Source organism: Myotis davidii, unplaced genomic scaffold (assembly GCF_000327345.1).
Source record: "Myotis davidii unplaced genomic scaffold, ASM32734v1 scaffold200, whole genome shotgun sequence".
NCBI classification, from domain to species: Eukaryota; Metazoa; Chordata; class Mammalia; order Chiroptera; family Vespertilionidae; genus Myotis; species Myotis davidii.
This window is the reverse complement of record NW_006293700.1, coordinates 663805-671634: the sequence shown is the minus strand read 5'-3', so window position 1 is coordinate 671634 and position 7830 is coordinate 663805. Positions and strand designations below refer to the sequence as shown.

The 7830-nt window shown below is 41.7% G+C and overlaps 1 protein-coding gene across 4 annotated transcripts in view; it reads right to left on the bottom strand.

Annotated features, from left to right (window-relative positions):
• The window catches only part of SULF1 (sulfatase 1), a 146664-nt gene that overhangs the window by 120935 nt on the left and 17899 nt on the right, over nucleotides 1-7830 (bottom strand). For all 4 annotated transcript variants that reach the window (XM_015566246.1, XM_006767312.2, XM_015566249.1 and 1 more), the window contains exon 2: nucleotides 2581-2675. The gene's annotated coding sequence lies outside the window, so the exon portion shown is untranslated. The remainder of the gene's footprint in view (nucleotides 1-2580; nucleotides 2676-7830) is intronic.

Sequence of the window (7830 nt, the reverse complement as noted above, 5' to 3'; positions counted from 1 at the left end):
ACTTAAATAATTAAAGTAACATAAAAAAAAAAAAAGAAAAAGTACCAGGCAGGCACAGCTAAGGCGGGCTTAGGATAAAATTTTCCATCCCAAATCGGCATCAACAGGGCTAGGAAACGTCTTAATTTCCTTACAAACAACACAGTCGCTGTTCTAGGTTACACATCTGTGTACACCTAACCTTGTCTGACAGGGCCACGTTTGAGTCCAGAAGGTACAATAGCGGCCATTCAGGTTTTGGCAGGTGTATCTCAAGCCAACAACTAACGAGGCTCCACAAAAATAGCAGTCTGCTCCACAGGTGTGAACATTTTTGACAAGAACCCTCAACATCTCCCCACAAGCTGTGAAATTTAATTGTCCTTTTGGTGCCTTATTCTCTGTGAACACAACCTATTTCTGCTTGGAACAAGACAGTATCTTCTGGAAGCCAAACAGTCAGGAGGCCCCTGGGCAGCTTCTGAGATTTGCTTGTAACATCTCCTGGTTCTGTTTTTCGCGTTATGTATTTTGGAGATGAGGCCAAGTTCAATGAACTGCAGGTAAGCAGTTTGGAAAGCTGGAAAAATGTTAAATGAAAGAACTTTATACCCAGATGACACGAGCAGACAGGCAATCAAAAATGCACAGGGCAGCGTTTTGAAACCCGAAGGCCCATTAAGTGGACGTTATTTGACAAGCCTGACGGTCGGTGTGCACAGAGAAAGGCTGATTTCTTTCTACAGAACTGACCCACTGGGAGGACTGGAGGTCTATGAATACAGATGTGATGGTGGGAAGGGACTCGGCTACCTATCCAATCCTTCTCAAAGGAGAGATGAGGAGGGGCAGAGACCTCTGATGCTGGCAGCTGGTCGGACTTTGAATTTTCCAATCCAAAGCCAGAAAACGCAGACTGGAGTCTGTTCTCGTAGGAGGCACACAGATTTTTAAGAAAAAAAAAGGTGTCAAGTGTGTTAAATTTGAACAAGAGATTCCAACTTGATCCAGTATTAGAGTAAACACATGTCTGTTTTCTCAAAATAAGGACTTGCTGAGGAAGGAAAAGCACATAATGCTTAAAGTGGTGAAATTACCCATTGAAGGGAGAAAAGTGTGAAATGAAAGATGACTGGCCAGGTAATGAACATCAGGGCATCCCAGAAAAGTGGCCTCTCCACACACAGAAGAAACTAAGGCGGATGGCATTGAGAAATCAGGTCTTCAGTGACCTCCTGAGAAGACATAGGGGAGCTCCACTATGAAGGGTGTTCCAGACTCTTGTGTAGTCCATTTTGAATGGCACGATTTTGAAGGGCAATTCCTTTCTTTCCTACAGAAAAAGTCATGTGTTGGGCTAGAGGTTCACAAAGAAAAGGTTTAGAAAACTGACACTAGGCGATGAAGAACTCTTAAGAAATCACAGCTCTGTTCACTGACCTTATTTCTAAGCAAGTCTCTTGTTTTAGTTTCTGTTTTGGAATTGTTTCCTCTCCTGTCTAAAGTTCTGAAGTAAGGAGACCTAAACTTCAGCTTATCTCTTCTTCCTGTTTTTTGGGCTTGTGGATAACCAGCGTCCAATACATTACTGGTGACCCCCCAGACCACCTGCAGACAAAGCTCAGCACATTATGGAAAAACTGCCAATGATCATGATTTTCTGTCAAGGAACTAACCGCAGTCTCCCATACACTTCCAGCCATTTCCTGTCATCACTTGCCATTTGTAGTTTGAAGACACAATGTTTAATTCCCTAAGTATTAGAAAGAGAAGTTGGCTAAATTCTTAAAAGACAAACCTGAAATTCAGGCCAGACTTGTTAAAGGTTTTGTTTTGTTGTGTTGTGTGAGGTTCATGAACTTTTCCGTAATTAGGGGACTTTTTCAAGTCAACCTGAGCCAATACAAGGCTTGAATAAAATCAAACCAAGGGCAAAGATTTTGAAGAGGTGCAGTTGGAAATCAAGAGAAACTCAACAGTGCCCATTGGGATAGTTTTGGTTGTGGGGTGAAAGGGAAATACTTTCAAAGTTAACATTTGAGAAAAGACTCTTGGGGGTGTAAAATCATGTGACTCAACATCCCTAAGAATGTTTCTGCAAGCAGGTTCGTATTGCCGAGGTGGCTCTCTGTAACTTTCCCTGGCCTCACAACAGCCTTGGCACTAATGTCGACATGGCCAAGGCAAGAAACTGTGAAGGCAAGCTGTGAACAAGACAGGTGACCACTGTACAGTTCTTACTCCTGAGAATGTCAATGATTGGGGGTAGCTGGTCTGCCATTCACTGTCCCTCGAGTTCCCCTAAGCGTCCTGAACAGCTCATGACATGTTAATGAAGTTATGTGATTCTTTAGATACCCATTTTTCAGGTGGTTCTTTTGTCATTCCCGAAGACTAAGTTCATGAAATCGCTCTGCCACATGGAAGGCCCTTTTTAGCTCTCACCCAAGAAGGATGACACCACAGGAAGGTGCAAGACTCTTCAGTGTCTTAGAAATTGCCCATCTGTGACCCGTTCCCCTTGTCAAGGGACGTGGAGTGCTCAGGTTTAATTAGCGCCTTGGGTCAATTACTCAAGAGATAAATATTTGATATGAGTACCTTTGAAGGTTTTCTGTAATGACTCAGTCTTGGAAAACCTGCATATCATTTGCCAAATTCCCCTTCTTCAGATGATGGTTGGTGGCCGTTGGCACCTACAATGGAGAAACGCAAAAGTGCCGTCAGTGCGTTTTATCGATGATTTCTCTTATCTTTCAGATGTTGCCCTTTCACAACTTCAAGGGCAAACATTGGTAGGAATAATATTCTCCACATTTCATGCAACCTGATTTTTTTTACAATCACTTGCCAGAAACCTTGAAGAATTGTGGGTAATTTAGTCCTTTTGTAGAAGTTTCCATTGGACTCTCTCTTCAAGGGAAAGACTAGCCATTAGATTCATTTCAGATTATTCTTTTGACTGGATTTCATAAAAAATAATTAAAAAAGAGTTTCTTTTTAAAAGTTTACAAAGTGTTCCAGGTTTAAAAGTTGAGTGAGGTCTCATTTTAGGTGATGAGATCTATGTTAAAGGAAAATGTGCTGATAATAAAATCTTCTAATGTTGCTGCAAGCTATTATTTGATGAACAGCAATGTAAACATTTGCAGGTGGTTAAATTTGTTTCTATTCTGCATTTATGGCAGTTGAAAAAATGTGACTAAAGCCAACTTAGATATTTTGAATAAGAGGAAACACCTATTTTAATGCATTAAGTATTTGATGAAGCAATCTTGCTGCCACAAATAGCCCATTTTAACATGTACACATTGTATATAAATGTGGATATGATATATGAGATAGAAGAGGAAATATAAGATACATAACGTATCTTATACAGAAATATAAGATACAAGAACAGGAAAATGACAAATATTAACAACTCAAAATCTCCTTTACATTTAAAAAATATTTCTCCTGCCCATGTAAATATTAAAGCATTTTATTTAGAGCATTTATTTTTTATTTTTTTACCTCTTCACTCCTCCGGTATACAGTGAGGGGAATCTCAGAGATAATGAGGTAATGAGTGGAGATTGTTTCCCTCAGTAGAGACCTGGAATCTCCTCTTGTTCTGAACTGGCCCTGGGGATTCAGGATACACGTGGGCGGTTCCAGGTCCTTCCCTCTATTCCAGAAGCTTCCCTCTTACGGGCGGATTGTTGCAGCAGGGCCTCCCTGGCACTGGTTTGTTGCTGCAGGACTTTCTCTCCCACATCACTCTTATCACATCTCTTTCCATTCCCAACAGAAGCTGACTCCTCCACCCGCTTACGCCACCCTCTGTCATCTGGCACGCCCAACCCTGGCGGCCCTTTGATCACTCCCCTGACTTCTCTCTTGGGAGTAGATGAGTTCTAGTTTGTTTATATTCTCCATGTCCATGTCTCTGAGAACATTACAAATTATTATAAGCATCACGCAGATGTCCACTTTTTAAGCATGTTCCAGGACGACATAGAAATGTTGGTATTTACAGTTCTGCGTGGCACCTCGTGACCTCCCGAAGTGAATGTACATTGGAAGTGACCCTGTGAGCACCCGAGGCCAGTAGAAACAAACTGAAATCTGTGCCACACAGTTAGCACTTAGCTATGGAGTCTCCACTGTCTCCACGGTGAGTGAAGACCTGTCTCTCTGGGCAGGTCTTAGGGGTCCTCAGTGCGAGGGTTGTATCCCAGGCCCCTACATGTCATACGCTCATTATAATGCGGCCCCGGTAACTTCCATGAACTGAGCATTGCTGGAAAGTCAGGACCGAGTCACACAGTGATCCTTCGTTTGTTTTGGAGTTTACTCAAGTTTTGGCCAAAAAAAGCTAATTTGGGACCCTGAATGGTTCTGGAAGCCAGGATAACTTGTAGGCCCCCAACTCTGAAGCTGGGCCACACAAACCTGAATGGATCAGGGGGCCACTGGCCTAGCTCTGGGTCACCTGCCCTTTCTTTTTCTTAAGCCAGACCTATATTTTCTGTAGGCAGTGACTCAGTGCATGACTCAGAAATATGTGTGTGTGTTCAGAGAAAGAGAGGGAGAGAGCTCTTGAGTCTCAGTTTCTCTGTTGGTAAAATAAAATATAAGATTGGAAGACCTCCAGATCCTTTCCTGTTCTAAAATTCTATAAAACTTTGGCACGTATGCCCATTGATTTGACATCATCATCCATAACCAAGTGTGGGTGTGCGCCAGAATTTCACCTGCTGATACGATGGCGGGAAGTTAAGCTTGATGGTTTAAGAGCTGCACTTTAAAAGTTTGGTTTGGCTTCTCTCTCTGTATTAGTGTTATTGCACTTAGCACTTACGAGCCCATGCCATAAAGCAAGTGGATGACTGAACTTCGCTCTCTTGGCTTTCTCAGTTGTTCAGAAACTGAGCTGCATTTCCTGGCTCTCAAACTTCATAAACTCATCAGATTTTGCTGCAAAAAAAAAAGTCACTAAAATAACAGTCCTCAGTGTAAAACACTAGCGCCATTCAGAGGGAACTGCTGCACCAGTAACTGATATTTTTAAACTGTAAACTGGAGGTATTTTTCTATGCTGTACACACATATACAGTTAGACAGATGTGTAAAGTAAAAGTTTATTTTTCTTAGGCAGCCGTCCTTTATTTGTCTCCTACAAACGGCGTTAGTCTTGCTGCAGAAGTGCGCGCTGTCCTTGCTCCCTTGTCCTTGTTAAGTAATAAATAACCGGTTCCAAACGGCCTTCCCTAAGGAGTTGGTGGAAGGTCCAAAATGTCCTCGTTAGAAAACTTGCCCTGAACCACACGAACCTTGCCATTGTGACGATGCACGCATGTGGGACTATTACTTCATGCACAATGACATGAGACCAGAAAACATGTGGACAGGAAGCCAAACCCAAAAGAGAGTTGGGGAGCTTCCAGCTTTCCACAGAGCTCAGAAATAGAGCCAAATGCAAAAGTATTCTGAACTCAGGTGTCTGGGGACAGCACGGCTGCACCCTCTCCACTCTTCACTGTGTGGGGAGCACAGAGGCTCAGGCAGCACCAGCCTGGAGGGAATCATTATGTCAGCAAACCCCAAAAGCTTGTGGAGTTGCAGCACTGGCTTGAGAAGTTAAGACTTGAAATGTGGAATGGCCAGCACCATATATGGAAGCTCAGTACATTCTTCCTACTCTCAGCTGTGCGAATGGGAATTCCCCAAGTTTCTCTTGCTCCTTCTTTAAACAATAACCTTGCCGATGATGCAAGCTCATCTTCTTCTAAAGTATGTATTTGGTGATTATTTTGTATAACTGAGCTTGTAAAAGTTCCTTTTTGGGGCTCTTCATTTTTTGTTGTTTCACAGAAAAGCATTTTACCAACAAGAGAAACCTTTTTCAGAGCCAAAGATAACTTCTGGAGTTTGGGAAATTTTGAAGTAAGCCATCAGAAACCAGATAGAATTCAGATTTTAACCAAATACTATCTTTCCCCCGCTCCCTTTTTATCCAAGCACTATCTTTCTGATGAGTGATGAAACCCTCTATATTTCCAGGTAGACATAGGTTCTTAAATCTATTTGTAAATGTGTTGATACAGTTTACCCATAAGAAAGGAATATTATATATATATGACTTTTCAAGACTAGCCATGAAGCCTGGGGCTAAGTCCCTTTTGTAATAAATGGTATTTGCTTTGAAGTGTTTAGGTGGGGTAAGAACTCTGGAATCCAGGAAACCTGATAGAAGTTTTGCCATAGAAGATTAAGCGCTGAGCGGAGATGGGTGTAAGGTTATCAGAAAACTAAGGTTATCAAGTAATCAGACCTCAAAGACTTAAAAAGTCACAGCTTCCTGTCTGCTAATGAGATTGTTTTCTATTCATTCTAAATGTTAAAGTTCTATTTGTCATCTTTTAAAAAATTTGCAAATGTTACCCACCCTTCACTCCCTATTTTGCACCATTCAAGCATATGGGGAAAACTTCCTACTCACACTGAAGAAGGAGGAAATGGTTGTAGGTTAAGCAATGCTTTGGCTTAGAAATTACCTCCTTTACTGTAGTCTCTGACTGGGTCCCCCAGTTCAAGGGAAGTGAGAAAGACCGGCTAAGGAAAGGACTGCTTCTTGATGCATATGTATTCTCTATGAATATGTGCTCTTTATGAATAAATATTCTACTGGCCCACAGATTTTTTTCCTACTCTCTGCTCATTTCTGAAGGCTCAGTGGAAGTAACAATTACTTTCTTTTGAGAGTAGACATAGTTATTGTCAAGACTGCCCCAGACATGGCCTTCCTGTTGAAAAGTTAATGGGAAAATCATCTAGTCAACAGCAGGGATACAAGATGAAAGCTCAGAGGCCAGTGAGTCTGGATATTGACATTTATTGGGGACATTGAGCATAATGGGGAGAGCCCAGCTTTTCTCTTTAAAATTTCCAAGACGTTTTCAACTTTATACTTAAAAAAACCCCCTATTTTTGATTTTTACTCGGTGTTGCAATCTCTTGTGACACCTCAACCCAACAATAACTCAAATAACTCAATTTTCTTCTATAAACTTGTGATTCCTCTTGTTTTATGGTATTCCATTATAGTGCCCAGTTGCCCAAGCCCAAACTAGTATCACAGATGTTTCCTTTTCCTTCATTCCCAAGTTGAGAATGTTCTGCCTTCTAAATATCTCTGGATCTGTGGCTTATTGTCAACCTACCCTGCTATGGATCTCAGCATTTCTCACTTGTACCCTACAATCCTCTTTTAACTGGTCTCCTACCTTATAGTATCGTCACCTTCACGCATTTGCCAAACCCACACTTCATACTAGATCATACATGATCTATATAAAATCTTCCCTAAAACTTGGATAATATCTACTCTGCACCTGCTCAGCCCATGCAAAGTCCTCCCTTGTCTTCCCACTGATTAGTGATCCTGAAAGTGCCCAACCTGGGTGAGTTAAGGAGCTTGTGTTATAATGCTTGCATCACTGAGATGGATTTGCGATAAGCAAACCATCAAATAAACAACATAGTCTATTGAACCAAATAATGTCTTAGTGACATAGTTGATTTACATTTCAGCCTAAGCTTTGGATATAGATGTAAACCTACAAAACAAACTTTTTTTTGTGAATCATGAGCTGGCCCATGCATGAGTTTGAGTTTTACTAGAGTAATTGGTCCAAACATCTTAGCATTAAGCACCTAGAACACCCTCGATAGGGTCCCTGATGAAATCTCCAGCCTCCACTAGGTTCAATACTGGAGCACCAATTGAAACCAGGTCCAGTTCCCATGCTTTCTCACCCCTTCTGCTCCTCAAAGCTCCTCCCCTATGGAATGTTCTTTCACACC